The following is a 16,661-nucleotide window of genomic DNA, read 5'->3' on the forward strand; positions in this document are numbered from 1 at the left end:
CCACACACAATCTCTGAAGCCTCGAGTACCAGGATCTCCTTGGCCAATCTGGGGCCACGAAGATCACTGGGCTTGCCTGGGCCTGTATCTTTTTGAACACCCTTGCCAGCATTGGAAATGGTGGAAAGACATAAAGGAGATTCCCCTCCCAGGGAATAGTCATGGCATCCACTGCTTCTGCCAGTGGGTCCCTTGTTCTGGCATAAAACCTGGGTACCTGATGATTGAACCTGGATGCCATCAGGTCCACATCCGGGGTTCCCCACCTCTGTGTAATCTGGTGAAACACCTGTGAGTTCAGGCTCCATTCCTCTTCCATCAGCTCCTCCCTAATCAGGAAGTCGGCCTCTATATTCTCCACTCCTGGTATGAATATAGCTGATAAAGCTGGAACATTCTGTTCTGCCCACGAGGATACTGGACACCTCCCACATAGCCAGTTTGCTGTGTGTGCCTCCCTGGTGATTCAGATATGCCACAGCTGTGGCGTTGTCAGTCTGAATCCTTAAAGGGAGCCTCTGTAACCTTTCTCCCACCAGAGAAATCACTTTCCACACAGCTCTCAGTTCCAAGATGTTGATCGGTAAAGCAGACTCCTCTGGAGTCCACAAGCCCTGCAGACGCAAGTCCAAGACTACTGCCCCCCAGCCCCTGAGACTGGCGTCTGTAGTGACTACCAGCCAGTTCAAGGACTGCCGGGACCGACCCCACTGAAGGGAATCCACCTCTGTCCACCATTTCAGGGAGGATCGAGTTTCTGAAGACAACACTATCTGTTCTGACTTCATGGTCTGCGTGTTTCCTGACCAAACCGTCAAAATGTTCCACTGGAACGCCCGAGAGTGGAACCTGGCAAACTGCAACGTCTCGAAGGATGCCACCATCTTCCCAAGCAACTTGAGGCACCTCCATACTGATTTGCTCCGAGAACCGAGAATCTGCTGGACCAAGGCAGCCAGATCCCTGGCCTTTGCCTCTGGTAAAAATACCCGATGTAAGTGGGTATCCAGAACCACTCCCAGGAATTGGAGTCTCTGTGATGGCACCAACTGAGACTTTTGCAAGATTAAAAGCCAGCCGTGAGCCTGCAAAAAACTGATGGCTTCTGCCAAATGACTCTGCAACCTGTCTGCTGACTCCGCTTTGAACAGCAGGTCATCAAAATATGGTATCACCGTGATTCCCCTCAGCCGAAGCACAGCCGCCATTACAGACATTATTTTGGTGAATACCCTTGGTGCTGTGGCCAGTCCAAAGGGCAACGCCTGGAATTGCAAGTGCAGGTCTCCTATCGCAAACCTCAACAGGGCCTGATGTTCTGGGTGTATAGGGACATGAAGGTACGCGTCCTGGACATCCATGGACGCCAACAATTCTCCCTGGTCCAGGCTTAGTGGCACTGACCGTAGAGACTCCATTTTGAAATGGTCTACCCACAAATGGACATTCAGAGACTTTAAATTCAGAATTGGTCTGAAAGACCCGTCTGGTTTGGGCACCAGAAACAGAGTGGAATAAAAGCCTCTTTTCCACTCCGCTCTGGGAACCGGGATAACCACCCCCTTCTCTAACAGAGAGTAAGCCGCTCCCAAAAGGGCTGTACGGAGCTGAGCCTCCTTTGGTAATGGTGTGGGAATAAATCTTCTCGGAGGAAGACCTTTGAAGGGAATTCTGTAACCCTGGGCTATAATGTCTAATACCCAGGAATCCTGGTCTAGCAATGCCCATGTGTCCCTGAACTGTGACAGACGCCCCCCTACCCTGACCAGAGCCGGGCAGATCCCCTGGCAGTCATGCGGAGGGTTTGTCCTCTCCTTTGGTGTTAGGTTTCTTATGAAAGGAACCAAATTTTGACTTTGGGGCTTTTCCCCTGGAGGACTGAAACTTTCCCCTAAATGACTGTCCTCGAAAGGACGCACCTCCTCTAGGGGAGGGCCGAAAGGACGGCCTAAAAGCAGAAAATCTTGATGTCTGCTTGGCTGCGGGGGCAGGCAGGAAGGTACTCTTGCCACCTGTGGCCTGCTTAATAATCTCTTCCAGCTCAGAGCCAAATAACAGCTTTCCTTTAAAAGCTAATGCTTCTAAGGCCTTCTTAGACTCATTATCTACCTCTCAAGCCTTAAGCCAGAGCACTCTCCTGGCATTGATAGACACTGTGGAAACTCAAGTAGCCATCTTGAGAGCTTCCTCCTCAGCTTCTAGCACATACTCTGCGGCTGCTTTAAGCTTCTCCGCCAGCAGCAACACACAAGGGTCAGCATGTAAAATCGTGCACAAATCATTTGCCCACTCAATCATGGCCTTAGAGACCCAGGCTGAAGCAATCAGGGGACGTAGGGTGTATCCCACCCCTTCAAATATAGCTTTGAGGTTACCCTCCAGCTTTTTGTCCACAGGATCCTTAAAAGCTGCCCCTCCTTGCACTGGTAATACAGTAGCTTTTGACAGACGTGCCACAGAAGCATCAACCACTGGAACTTTTTCCCAAAGCTCCGCATGAGACTCAGGCATGGGGTACAGACTTAAGAATCTCTTAGGCATCTGCAGCCGTTTATCGGGCGCTTTCCAAGCCCCTTCCAATAAGTCCTGTAAACCTTCATCTGAAGGGAAAGTAACAGCTTCCTTACGCTGCCGTTTAAATACACCTTTAGCAGGAGTCTTATCCTCCACAGACAATTTGAAAGCCTGTTTAACAGCAGTAATCAAATCCTCCACCCCTGCGGATGAGGAATCTTCAGAATCATCACCCTGCTCCCAGGGAATGTCTGCATATACTCCCTCCTCTTCATCCACCAATAAAGGCACTGAGTAAGACCTTTTAGGGGTCCCCGCAGCATCAACATCAATTCTGTCTAGCAAGTCACTAAACCTGTTGATCCCCTTTGCAGTATCCTGCATCACCTGTAGTAAAGCAGGATCTGCCTGGGTAAGAGGCAAGGAGCCAGAGGACTGCTGAGATGATGGCATAGGTCTCTGAGAATCTACCAAGACATCACTCTGTCTGTCCAGCAATTGCACTAAAGCGTTAACAGACCTGCCCAGGGCACTAGCCCACGCGGGTTCAATTTGCTCTACCCTCTGGGGTTCACTCCCTATGGGTCTCACAACAGCGCAAGCAATACACAAACCCCCCTTGGCCATCTGCTCAGGTACAATTTTTTGTGTACATACATTACAATACATTACAATGCATTAAGGGCTCCCTCCCCCAAAACCACAGCTTGTTGCTCAGACATGATGTAAAGTAACCACACAGTGCAATCAATGTACAACAGCGTTTATACAGAGTCAATGCACCCAGCCACTTATCTGTCTGTCGGTTTCAAATGTGGGGAAACGATGCCCAGGAAATCCAAACACTCTGTCAGGATCTGTCAGCCAGCTCAGCTCCGCTGCAAGCGTTCCGAATGGCGCCAAAACAGAGTGAGGGAAGAGACCAAGTCCCTGCTGCTGCGGGGTCCGTGACTTTTGGCGCCAACCACCCCCAGACAGCCGCTCCCTTAGTAGGATCTCCTAGTTCCAGTATCTCCCCCTCGGCTGGGGACCACTTGGAACATGCCTGTAACACACTGCTGTCCTCTCATAATAGGAGCTCAGTGTGTAAGCTCCGCAGAAAATTGCCGCCGCCATCACGGAGCGCCTGTCCCCCTTGATCCCCACCTAGCGTGAAGCCGGTTCAGAGCGCTCCGGAGCCCAGGCAGCTTCTTAAAAAAAGCTGTAAGCGCTGCACAGGGAGGCCAGACAGCGTCTCCCCTGTGCACAGCAAGCTGACAGGACGCGCTTCTGTCAGCTCCTGCTGCGCTAGCAGTGTGAGGATTCACTAATGAGAATCCTCACACTGTGCCTACCTAGCTAGAGTGAAAAGTTAATAAAATAATAAAAAACCCTAACTACTCTAATTCTTCGGCTGCTCCCGCAGCCCTTTAGAATAGCACCCACTCCAGTGGGCACTTAACACGAACTGAAGAGTCCGGGATGCAGTAGGGGAGGAGCCTACCCTCTAAAGCTTTAGGATAGGTGCCTGGCTCCTTCGGACCCTCCTATATCCCATTGTTGAGTTGTGTCACCAGGACCATTGAAAGAGAAAAAAAAAAGTGTTAAAGGTATGGCCTACAAAGCTGTACATGGTTACAGTGAAATGCGTTGGGACAGAGCACCAGGACACTTACCTACTTCTTTGCACCAACATTTGGATCCAGACCAGCCGCCATTCAGATCTACATTTTCCAACCATAGCCACTGTAGAGGATACTATTAACTCCCCTCATCACCATTACGGAGGATAGCCAAAGACCTAAAATGGGGACCTAATATCGGGAGTATAGCAGGGAAGGCCCATCAGAGACTCTACTTTTTCTCCAACTAAGGAAGCTTAAACTGCCGCAGGGGCTTCTGATTCTCTTCTACACAGTGATCATCCAATACTGAGCGCCCTGGTACTACAAAAGTACCATCTTATTCTATGGTCTAATGTAATGTATTGTCACAGCGAGCGGTAGTTATCGGAAACAAATTCCTGTGTATTATGCACCCTTGCGCTGATACACCTGGCAATAAACTGATTCTGATAGTGCTGCTATACATTCCAAACTGGATTCCCCTAATGGACTTCTACTGTGGTAAATATAATTTAATCAGGTTATGTGGATTATCTTTTGGCGGTATACATAGGAACGGATCCTTGCAGCTTTATAATTCACTCAGAAAAGTGTCAAAGGTGTATCAAAGCCGATTTTTATATGATCAAAGAACAATAAGTGAAAAGCGTAGGTTACGTATTATGTCCGTAACCTGTGTATCCTTTATTCCTAGCTACGTGCGAACAAAACGTAGCGCAGCGTAGCATACCTTTATCGTGTATTATACACGAAAGAACCAATGCATTAATAGGAGATCCCTTCGCAGTACTTTGTCTCTAATCTGCGAATACACTTTAAAGGACAATGTCCGTAATACACCTTATCGCTAGATGCGAATAATGGACGAGACCACGGTATAAAGGTGAGGAGATAGATTCTCCGTAAACAGTGTATTTAGTCCCTAATGGACAAAAGGGGATTACAGAAATAAGAATATATACAGAGTAACACGTGATACACTTATCTAACAATAATAAGTACTTTAAAAACACTTATAAAGATGCAGAAACAGATACAATCATAATCAGCCACATTACATAAAACGGGAATACAAATGTTACCGTCAGGGAAATAGCGCAGCGCAGTCCGGTCGGAGCTCGCTATATTCAGATTGAACTATAGCCCGGGTTAATGGTGAGGGGATTCATCAGCAGTTCCAAAATAAGAGAAAGAGCCAGCAAAGGGATGGCTATCTTATAGGGTCAGAAGGGGGAGGACAAAGGCCATTCCTATTGGTCAGGGTTCAAATGTCCAGTAGTCAGTGATTGGGCAAGGTATTACATCTGGCTTGGAGACGTGCAGGGGGGGGAAGGGTACTTGGGTGTCCTTTTTTCTTTGCTGGCATGTCGTCGGGGGTCGTAAACAGCAACACAAACTAGTTACAACTGCATTCCTTTGTCTCATACAGGACACATGATAAAAATACATATAATAGGTATTTTGTCCGTAATTATCATACCATGGGACTTGCGAATATTTGGCTGTGACCGGAATGCTGTGTACGGGACACTGAACATAATGATACCAAACATGTACAGAAACAATCGTGTATTTCTAATTAACCTATGTGTAGTGCACTAATCCTTTAATTAACTATATTTTATTTAGTGTTAGTGGCATTATGAATTTATGTGTAATAGTATGGCTGCGCTTCTGGTCCACTTTGTCACACAGACTCGGGTATGTATACTTTATTTGCGCAACTCTGCGAACCAAAATGGCGGCCATACTATCCTAAAATGGCGTGTATAAAACTCGACATTGACAGTCCACCCTTTGACAGTAAATATAAAACTGTCACAGTACAAACATTTTTCCTAATAACACAGAAATTCTTAATCCTAACAGAGAAATTGGGATCAGTGACTTAAACATATAAGGGGAGTAAACCATCTGCTCTTTGGCCGATCCAGGATCATTGGTAAATGATGGGCCGCATTTATCGAACAATCTACTCAGGGTGACGAAGGATAATGTACAATTTTTGGGATAAAAATAAAAACAAGGGAGGTTACAACATATACAATTGTTTTTCAGATATGGCATCCTTTGGTAGGCGTTGTTTGTGACAACAGACCCTGGAATTCTTTGTTGTCTCTCTTTTTGGTATGCTTTTTTAAGTATGCTGGTATTATTACTATCAAACATCCGGTCCTGGGTAACATGTCAAGCTTATAGTTTCTACCTTGACCTAAACTGGGACGGGTAACACACTCTCAGAACTCTGTATCGTCTGTCCAATACCTGGCAGCAGTGCGACAGCAGTATCCTTGACTTTGAAGATAAGAACGGATAGTGGGGGGGACAAGAATAGGACCCAAAATAATAGAGAAAACTGAGAAAGGAAAAAACTTGTTAGTGATCCTTCCAACCTGTTACCAGTGGGGTGTGTCACAGTCCCTTTTGTAGCTTGTACAGGTTGCTTGACCTTAGCTGCTCTCCAGTCCTCCCGAAATGGTGCCTCTAGCGATTTCTTTCTTTCGCCCTCGAATGTAAGGACCTTCTGGGTTTCTGGTCTTTTGGCAGTAGGACGAACGTACCCGAATCTCTCTCTCTGCGACTTTGTTATTGAGGTAGTGCTGGTCAACAAGACTTGGGGTGGTTCTTTCCAAAGGTCTATCAAGCAACCTGTATATGGCAAAGCAGGGGAAACAACAACATCTCCTGGTTCATGGTTATGACAGTTCACAACAGGTGTCAACAAAGTCCTTTTGCTGCAGTTTTCCAGGTGTGGATACATAATTTGCATAATTTTTTTTCGTGGTGTGGTCTAGGATCTCCTTGTGGGATTACCATAACGTGTGGCTGCCCGCCAAGCAATGTTTCGATGGGGACAAATGAGGTGGAGTTCTGAGATAGATTCTACTACTACAAAATAGATTGTGGGGTGTACCATCAGTCCCTAGAGGTTTACACATGACTTAAAATCTTTCATATATATTTGCATACTCAGGGGTGCTTCTGGCTGCCATATCTATACGCACAAACATCAACACATATATATATATAAAAAAATTAGGTAAATAAATAACTAAAACGCTTCTAGAGTGGACTGTACAAAGTCAATTTGTATTACCTGCAGAGGATCCTGCTGGAGGAGGGATGTGGAGATGGCTCTGTGGGAACAGCCGTTCCAGTTTCTTTCCCCAGACAAGTAAGGCATGGCCCTGTCGTCTTACCTGTCTGTGGGCACACCAGTAATTTCGGACTAATTTTCCACATACCTTCCCTGTCAAGACAAGTCAGGCCATGGGCTATCTCTGCCCTGACAGTTTGGCATGTTCTCAGAGTCACTGGTTTTCCTTGTCCATCTTTCTATTCCTGTCCACATCCCTTTGGCTTCCAGACTGCTTCTCCTGCAGGGGACACAAATCTTGTATTTCTATGTGAATACACTGACATTTACAGGGGGAACACAAACATTATCCGCAGAGCGCATGGCTCACCCAGCTGCCTTGCCAGCATGTTCATTATCAAGTGACACTGAATCCTTATCGAAGGTGTGGGCTTTACACTTGATAACAGCCACTCTGTCCGGCAGCTGTGTGACTGTCAGGAATCTTTTAAACTTACAACGCTTGCGCCACTGGAGTGCCAGCTACTGAAAAAAACATCTCTGAGGCGCCATAGGGCCTAAGATCTTCTGCATTACCCCAACAAACGTACTTGGAGTCGGCATGAATATTGGGTGTTTTTCTCTCAGCCCGCAGTACTACTAATGAGGCTGCTGTTGCTGAGTGAGACGTCCAATGGGTTCAGCCTCTACTATGCCTTTTCCATCTATTACGGTATAGCCAGTGTACAATTTTCCCCTCTCAGTGTTGTGGAAAGAACGAGGGAGAGAAAAAAAAAAATGAATTACCTCTTCCAATGGGTTGTTACCACCCTTTGGGGGCATGCTACAAAGGTCTGATTCAAACATGTCATGCAATCATATTCGTCTCGGCTCCCACTAAACTCCACCATTCCAGCAACCTCAGCACCAATCCACCCTTTGTGCCTTGGAGGGCACACCTGGTAAGAGTGTTGCTGGGTTTACAATATTACCCATTTTACTGGTAACATTTATAGAATTTATCAATGCAAGTTCCCATTTAGTGAACTTGGCTGATGAATATTTTTCACATGTTTAGGCAGAATTTAAGGAGTGTCCAGACTATATGAGGAGCATAACCAGTTAAAACACACCCCAACACCACATTCTCAGTTTTGTTTACCGGTAGTGCTATGGCAACTACACTGTGTAGACAAGTAGGAAGTGCTCGAGTAACTGGGTTTAATTGTACACTGCAGTACGACATTGGTCAGGCTGGCATCACCAGGTTTCTTACGTCACTATATCTGTCGCCCCCTCAGCAGGTCTAGTATTCCAAATCACATGGTCTCTTGTGTCAGTCATACCCATTGTAAAGGCTGTAATCAGGCCTGTTTCCCCTTCCTTACTCTCCACATCTGTCTGTGAAGACATGGGTTTTGTGATTGCACCTATTTATATGTAAATGCGTTTTACAACCCTTTTCATTCTCTGTTGAAGGGGAATGCTTTGTGCACTACTTGGACTGCTTTTTCACAAGATGGTGGCTGTGGTTGCCCTGGGTAACATAAGGAGCAATGCTTAAGGTTACTGGGACTTTGTTCAAAATTTACTGAAAAATATATTTTGTGACTACTCGCTTTATGGGGTACCGCATATTCTCAATAGGTATTTCTCTGCTGGGAGTGCGACAGATTTTTCGAACTATTTTTCTATGATTTGTGGGTTTATGGTTACTAATGTGTCCCAGATTTCCCCCTCCTCCTCTCCCCCCTGTTCAGGCGCAACCGCAATCTGTCCTGAGATACCTTATGTACTGCCTCAGGAGGATACACCAGAAATTGTCTATCGCCATCTGCTGGTGTTGTGGATGAGAAAAAGACATAACAATAGATCATTGACCCATTGTATTGGTATCAACCCATTTGTGGGCTGTAAGGACAGTGTGCGATCCCGCAAGATCCCTAAAACTTTAGGAGCTTTGTGGCTCTCTAAAGTTTCTGGAACAGAAGAGTAGGGGAAGAGAAAAAAAATGGAAAAAGAGAGAGAGAAAAACTCAAAAGGGTAGAAAAAATTAATGACAGTAATGTGTACATTTATTTCAACAGAAAATTTCTCTTTTATTTGGATGACACCAGGATTTGGCACTATGGGGGGAATTGGCTCTCAACTATTTGGTTCTTACCCTTTTCAACTCCTGTTCTGATCTGTAAGCCCTCCCTCCTTTCTCTTTCCCAGTGGGGTTGTGAATATGGGCTGTGTCTAGGGGTATTTAGCTAAAAGTTCTCTTTTGGGAACCTTGTTATTTCACAGGGTATTTTTCCAGCTCAACCTCAGGTTTCAAATGGTGAAGCTGTACTTTGGGGCGCTATGCTCTTTGTTTTTTAATGGGTTTCTATTTGAAGCTATCGTTGCCATTAATCCTGTGTCCTGCCCATCTTTAGTTCAAAGGGAACTCGGTATTTGTGCTGTAGTTTTTAGCTACCTTAGATGGGTTAAAAAAGAATCTATAACAGTACAGTGCAGCGTTAGTCATGGGGGTATATCTAACAATTTTGCATCTAGTTCGTGCATACTGGTCCTGTTGTCTCTAAGTTATGAATTCTCTGGAGTCCAGCAGCAGACATAACTTATATTTCAAGGTAGTTCTGTAATTTGAAGGTCAATCGTAGCCGCTGCAGTCAATAAGGCAGAGCATTTGATATGCAAGGGCCCGATTATGATCTCTATTTGTTTTACCAATGGGTAATGCTGCACTTTTCCTGTTACCCCAATTGTAACTGCTATTTGCTTGGCACAACCTAGACCAGGAGGGAATGTTGTTAACGGGTTTGATAAAAAAAACTTTTACGTTTAAACCATTTCACTTACCCATATCTGAGGCTCCTCCCTCAGATATTGTCTTACGTTACCTGGTTGTGGGGTGTATGTGTGTCCTACTCCCTGTTTGCATATATGTGTCATGCTTAGGGCGGCGTTGGCTACTAGGTGGGGCTATGGCTATGTGTTGAGACCTACCTGTCTTCTCCCATTGTGTCTCCCAGTTACTTACATATGTGTTATGTTTCCTATGGTTACTTACCCTGCAATGTCTGGCTATGTGTCCTTTGTTTCCAAATTTGAAACATACAGTTTGTTTTTGTCTTACCGTGTCTTGCCTTGGGTGTGGTATGTTATTGGTTGGATCCTTACTAAAAGTGTGACTATCGGCTGTTATCAGTTTCTGCATGCCAGTTGTCTGTCTTTCTGTCATAAATCGTTTGTCCAGATCAATAGCAGTATGTATTGTCATCTGTCTGCAGTTGGGGTGAATGGTTTCTATGCTGGTTCTCAAATTTTCCCTAAGACCTTGTATCAGCACAGAGACAATCACTCCCTTAAGATGTATGTTGTCCCTGGGGTCGGGGATACCAGAGTGTTTTTGCAAAGCCTGCAGAGCACGGTTGAAATGTCCGCTGGCAGACTCACCATCTTTTTGTTTGATGGTGAACCTCAGAGTATTTTCTTTTTTTTTTTTTTATTTCAATCGTTTTTATTATAATTTTCCGTATCCAAAAATTACATCGTGCATATAAACAATAACATACAGGATCACAGAACCCCCCCTCCCCCCCTTCCCTCCCCCCTCCCTGGGATCCCATTCCCTATGCCTATGCATTGTACAGTTAACATATAACATATCATATCATTGCGTTTCATTACATTTCAACAACAAACATGCATCATCCGTCAATCTCAAGTCTATTTTATATATAAGGTGCTCAGTGCAATAGAACCAAGGTGCAAGTGCGTTTAATGAGATGCTTTATATTCGAGCACCTACATTCGTGCATTTTATTACATTAATTTATATTAAAAAAAAAAAAAAAAAAAGAGGGGGAGAACCCCAAGGTGGAAAAACATCCCTAATAGGAAATCCTCCCTAGTAGGAGTTATATCTAAATGTGTATATATCCTATTAAAAATAACAAAAAGTGCTCATTGCTCAACATAGTGTATCCATTACGAAAAAAAAAAAAAAAAGGAAATTATGTGCAATTCATTCCTGATTCAATTAGAACCAAATAACCAAAGTGTATATATATCTTCCTCTCACACACTCAATAGATTAACTGATAGTTTCGTACAATAACCCTTTATCTTCTCATAGCTGTACCCATGGAATATTATAATTTCAAACCCCCTTGTATTTGGGGGAAAAATATATTTACTCATAGGTCTTTATCCTATATGGAATGCGGTCCCTTTATCCCCTTTCCCCATTGCAAGTTTACCCCCTCACCCTTCCCATCCCTGCGCAGCTCCCTTACCAATGCAAAATCTATAGCCTTCCACGTCAGACTCTAAATTCCGTCATCTAGAGTTTAAATTTACCCATCTGTCCCAGACCGCATGGAATTTGTCTTCCCTTTTCCTAACAAAGGATACATATCTATCGTGTTCCCTAACCGTGTTAACTACAGTGAGCCAGTTATTTACCGTGGGCGGGTCCTCGGCCATCCAAGACCTTGCTATGCAAACTTTCGCTAGGGCACATAGTATTCCAACTAATGTCCACAGGTTATTCTGTATCCGAAGATCCCCCTTCACCAATAATACACATAAGTTGGGAGTGCAAACACCTCTAGGGAGGCCAATTAATTCCAAATTATCAATTATATGCGTCCAGAATTCCTGTATTCTAGGGCAATTCCAAATGAGATGGAAAAACCCAGCACCCTCTCTTTTACATTTCGGACAACGTGTATCTTCCCTCCCCCCCATTTTAATTAGCTGGCATGGGGAAATATATGTTCTGTGTAATATGAAAAATTGTATCTGCTGGAACTTAAGCTGGATTGGGACCCATCGTATGGCCTTCAAGCTTTCTCGCCACTCTTCACTACTCATAGGCCCCAAATCTTCTTCCCATTTCCCTTTCAAGGATTGGAGAGTATCCCCTCTATTTATCTCTAACAATCTTTTATAACATTTCGAAAGCATATGTCCGGGGGGAGTAGCCCTTAAAAAATTCTTTGCAAGGGATTCCTCTATATGTGGGGAGTTTAAGTTAAATTGATTTCTTAGGGCTTGCCTTATTTGAAAATATCTAAATCTATAATTATTTTCTAATCCAAATTCTTGTTTCAGAGATAAAAACGTTCTAAATCCTCCTTGATCATATAATTGCCCTATAGTCATTACCCCTTTTGTCCCCCATACTTTTTCCACCTGCAATTCACGCAATTCTCCAAGGGACTGAGCATGGTATAAGGGGGTTTCGGGGTCAATACCGCTACTTCCCATCATACCCTCAATCTGCTTCCAGGCTTTCATCGTCTGATTAGTTACCGGGGGGATTTTTGAGGGACGGGACCCGGAGAGTAAGAATTGAAGAGGAGTATGGCCAGGTGAGATCGTACTAACCATCGCCTCAATTATATCAGAGTCTTGCTCTTTCCTGACCCAAGAAGTGAGGGCTGCCATCTGCGCTGCTAGGTAATACAGCCAAAAGTCGGGGGCTGCCAGGCCTCCTTCTCCTTTCCGCATTTACATTGTTTTATAACTCACTCTTACTCTTCCTTTATTCCATATCAGGGATGTAATCAGGCCTTCAATTTTCCTAAATATTTTCCGGGGTAGATAAACCGGGGAATTCTGCACTACGTATAACAATTTTGGTTGAATCACCATTTTCACGAGGTTAACCCTCCCTGTAACGGATAGGGGCAGCTTTGACCAGGTGGCAATTTTAATCTTAATATAATCAATCAAAGGTTTAATATTAAGTGTCTCGAATTTTTTAGGGTCCTTTGTTATCCGTATCCCCAGGTATGTAAATTCTTTTACCATTTTTAATGGGAAGTATGTGGGTTCACAGCAGTTACCAGATGTTTGAAACGGGAGGATACAAGATTTCTCCCAATTTATCTTTAATCCAGAAAACCGACCGAATTGATTAACGATGTCAAAGGCATTCGGCAGGGTGGCCACAGGATTGTCTAAAAATAACAGAACATCGTCCGCATATAGTGCAATTCGATCTTCTCTCTCACCCACGCATAGACCCTTCAAATTCTCAGCCGCTCTTATTAGGGCCGCCAGGGGTTCCATTACTATTGCAAAAAGCGCTGGTGAGAGGGGGCAACCCTGCCGGGTGCCTCGCTCAATAAGGAAACTTGGGGAGATATACCCGTTTACCATCACTCTCGCCCTTGGGTTGGAGTACAGGAGCTTGACCCAATTGATAAATACAGGACCCACTCCAATCCACTCAAGTGCCCCCCACAGGTAGTCCCACTCCACAGTGTCGAAAGCTTTAGCTGCATCAAGTGAGACTACCGCAGGGATGACATCTTTCTGGTGCTCACTCTGTAGATGGAAATACTCTAGGGGGGTCTCTATACTTGTCCGCAAGGGTATACCCTTTGGGGTGGAAGATACGGTTATAGACCCATTGGGGAGGTATATCTTCTTGAAATGTAGGCTAGATGAGTATGTATTTTTATTGTTTAATATATACATCCCCCCGCCCTTTAACTACCAAATTCTTCATAGAGCAGCAGAATTTATAGCTCGGTTCCCAGGAATCCCCATGGTGATGTTGGGAGATTTCAACCATGTCATGGATGTAACATTGGATAAATGGAGTAATTGCCCGATGGGGAACCAAGGGCATAAGAACGGATTCGCGGCAATGGTTGAGGAAATGGGATTAAGAGATGTGTGGAGGATCTTTCATCCTTCCTCCAGGGAATATTCCTGTTATTCAGGGGCGCATGGGACCTTTTCTAGGATTGACCTGGCCTTGGCCTCTGTGGACCTTCTCCCACATATTTCGGGAGCAGTCTACAGGGCCAGGGGTATATCGGATCACTCGCCCCTTGAGATTATGTTGACCCCGGGGGGGGACAGGGGATTTGTATATTGGAAGTTAAATGCTAAATGGTTGGGAAGGTTAACCTCCGAGGTAAAGCTGGAGGAACAATGGGAGGAATTCCTCTCCAATAATAAAGGTACAGCTCCAATAGAATGCATTTGGGACGCCTTCAAGGCGGGGATTCGAGGGTCTCTGATTAAGGGCATATCGGGCATTAAGATAAGATATACACAGGAGGAAAAAACCCTTGAGGAGGAGTACAGAGGTAAAGAACAGGAATACCTAAGAGATAAAACTAGCGAGAGCAAGGAAGAATGGAAAAGGGCATTGACAGCATGGAAAGAGAAATTAGAGGAGAAAGCAAGGATGAAGGAAGCTTTCAAGCGTCATAATATATATTCGTGGGGGGATAGACCCGGGAGCTTCTTAGCTAATTTGGTTAAAGGGGATCGTCCCTCTAATGTAATATTACAAATAAAAGAAGAAGGAGGAAGCATGGTATGCTCTACTTCTAGAATAGTCCAAAGTTTTGCTCTATACTATGAAAATATGTATAAATCTAGGCTGGAAGCCTCCCCGGGGGAGATTAGTCGATTCCTAGACCAGGTTAAGGCCCCTAAACTAATAGAAGCAGCAAGGGATATGTTAGACGCCCCAATTACCCTCCAGGAGGTTGTCAATGCCATACGAATGATCCCAGGGGGGAAGGCGCCAGGGACTGATGGCTTGCCCCAAGATTTGTATAAAACATTCTCCACCTTCTTTGCCCCAAAACTTTTAGAGTTATTCAATGAGGGGAGACTCCCTCCGTCTATGTCCGAGGCATTAATAATTAACATCGTCAAAAAGGATAGAGATCCTAGTTTAAAGGAATCATATAGACCAATTTCGTTGTTAGCAAACGATGTAAAAATCTTGGCTAAGATCCTCTCAACTAGGATAAACAGAGTATTAAAAGATGTTATAAATAAAGATCAAACCGGATTTATTCCCGGGAGATCCTCATCCGCCAACCTAAACAGATTATATTTCCAACCTCAGAGTATTTTCAACCGTCGCTGGGAAATATACACCCAATTGTATATTTATTAGGCGTATATTTTCCTGGTTGCCCTGTTCAGTTAAAATCTTATCGCCCTCCACACCACTGTCCCAAATAAATTTCGGGACATCTATGTGTGAAGGGAGGCAAGCTCTCAACATGTATCGCCAATCCTTATCGGTGGGCTCATCTGAATTTCCTCGTTCCCTTACAAATTTCTGACACTTTGCCAGATCTTTGCTGGGATCAGGGAAATTTTTGATGATTGAATGACGTTCCAATCGTGTCCACGTATTGTGCATGTCGCTATCCTTTACAGGCATTACCTCATCCCTGTCTCCCCATCCACAAGGAGGTTCCACTGTGTGCAGAGGGTGGATTTGTATCCCCCCTGCACCATTGGACAACATCCCAGGAACAACTATCTCTGTGCTGTGTTGTGTGTACTTACCTGTGTCTCCAATCGTGTTCCTGGCATCAGCCATCTCCTCGACCAGAATGGCAGCAGCAGCTTGGGCTGTCTCAGCCTCTCTCTCCTTTCCGCTAGCTTCGCAAGGGATGGCTGATGTCAGGAATCCCCCCTGTGGATCTTTATCTTGCTTATAGGGGGTAAAAACAGTACACAAGTTATTCATTTTCAGGTTATTTTTGGTTTCACTTTGGACTTGAATTGTTCCCTTTTTTACATATTGGGGAGTGGAAACATTCGTATTCCTGTGGCTGATTATACTTGCATCTGACAGATAACTATGTTCCCTTTGGATTGTACTTTCCTTCTGCCACAATTTTAGACATTCATTCTGTTCAACTCTTTCCTCGAGTGGCAATAGCAAACATATCTGATCTCTAACTGCTGATAAGACTTCTGGATCGAAACTATCAACACTGGGAAATTCTAACTTGCTGCCCTGTGTCATCTTTTTCTCTTGGTAAACAACTGCTCGTTCACTGTGCTCTCTGCACTTTATGAATGCCGCCAATCCTTGTGGTCGGCGTAATTCCTCCCTATGTAGCACGGCCCTTTGGTGCGAGCTACGGTTCCCCATTAAGGGAATGATAGGTTCACTTCAAAGGGCCGGTGGGTCGTTTATTCCGTGAGTAGCTCCCAAAACACTCCTCCTCAGCGACCTGCAACGGTCCCACACTTAAGTGAGGCGCGCAGGATACGAGGTAATAATACTCAATCACCAAGTCTTTCGGCTAGTAGCGAACTGCTAGTCAACTTGCAAGGTGCGGCCAAATTTAGCAGAACACAAGAAAACTTGTTTTTCCTGTATCCCCAAAACCCAGTATTTCTAAAGCAGCTGATCGGATCACTGGGTTCCGATTAACTTCTTGTACCCTCCCGGTGGATCAAAATAGGTAGGTCCACGGAAGGGGCAGTTCCTATGGGCACGTCGTCACGTGCACCTTGTCCTACACCGGACTGTCCTACACCAGACTATGCTAACTGTCCTACACTGGACTGCGCTAACTGCGCTGAGTCGTGTCGTCACACACCCGTTCACCCAATGACTGTTTCACACTGGGCGCTATTTACACCTTGGTCTTACGCTTAAACTTGTAATATTTCTGTACAGAAAATCT

The sequence above is a fragment of the Crinia signifera genome, chromosome 8, assembly GCF_055691185.1.
Source record: "Crinia signifera chromosome 8, ASM5569118v1, whole genome shotgun sequence".
NCBI classification, from domain to species: domain Eukaryota; kingdom Metazoa; phylum Chordata; class Amphibia; order Anura; family Myobatrachidae; genus Crinia; species Crinia signifera.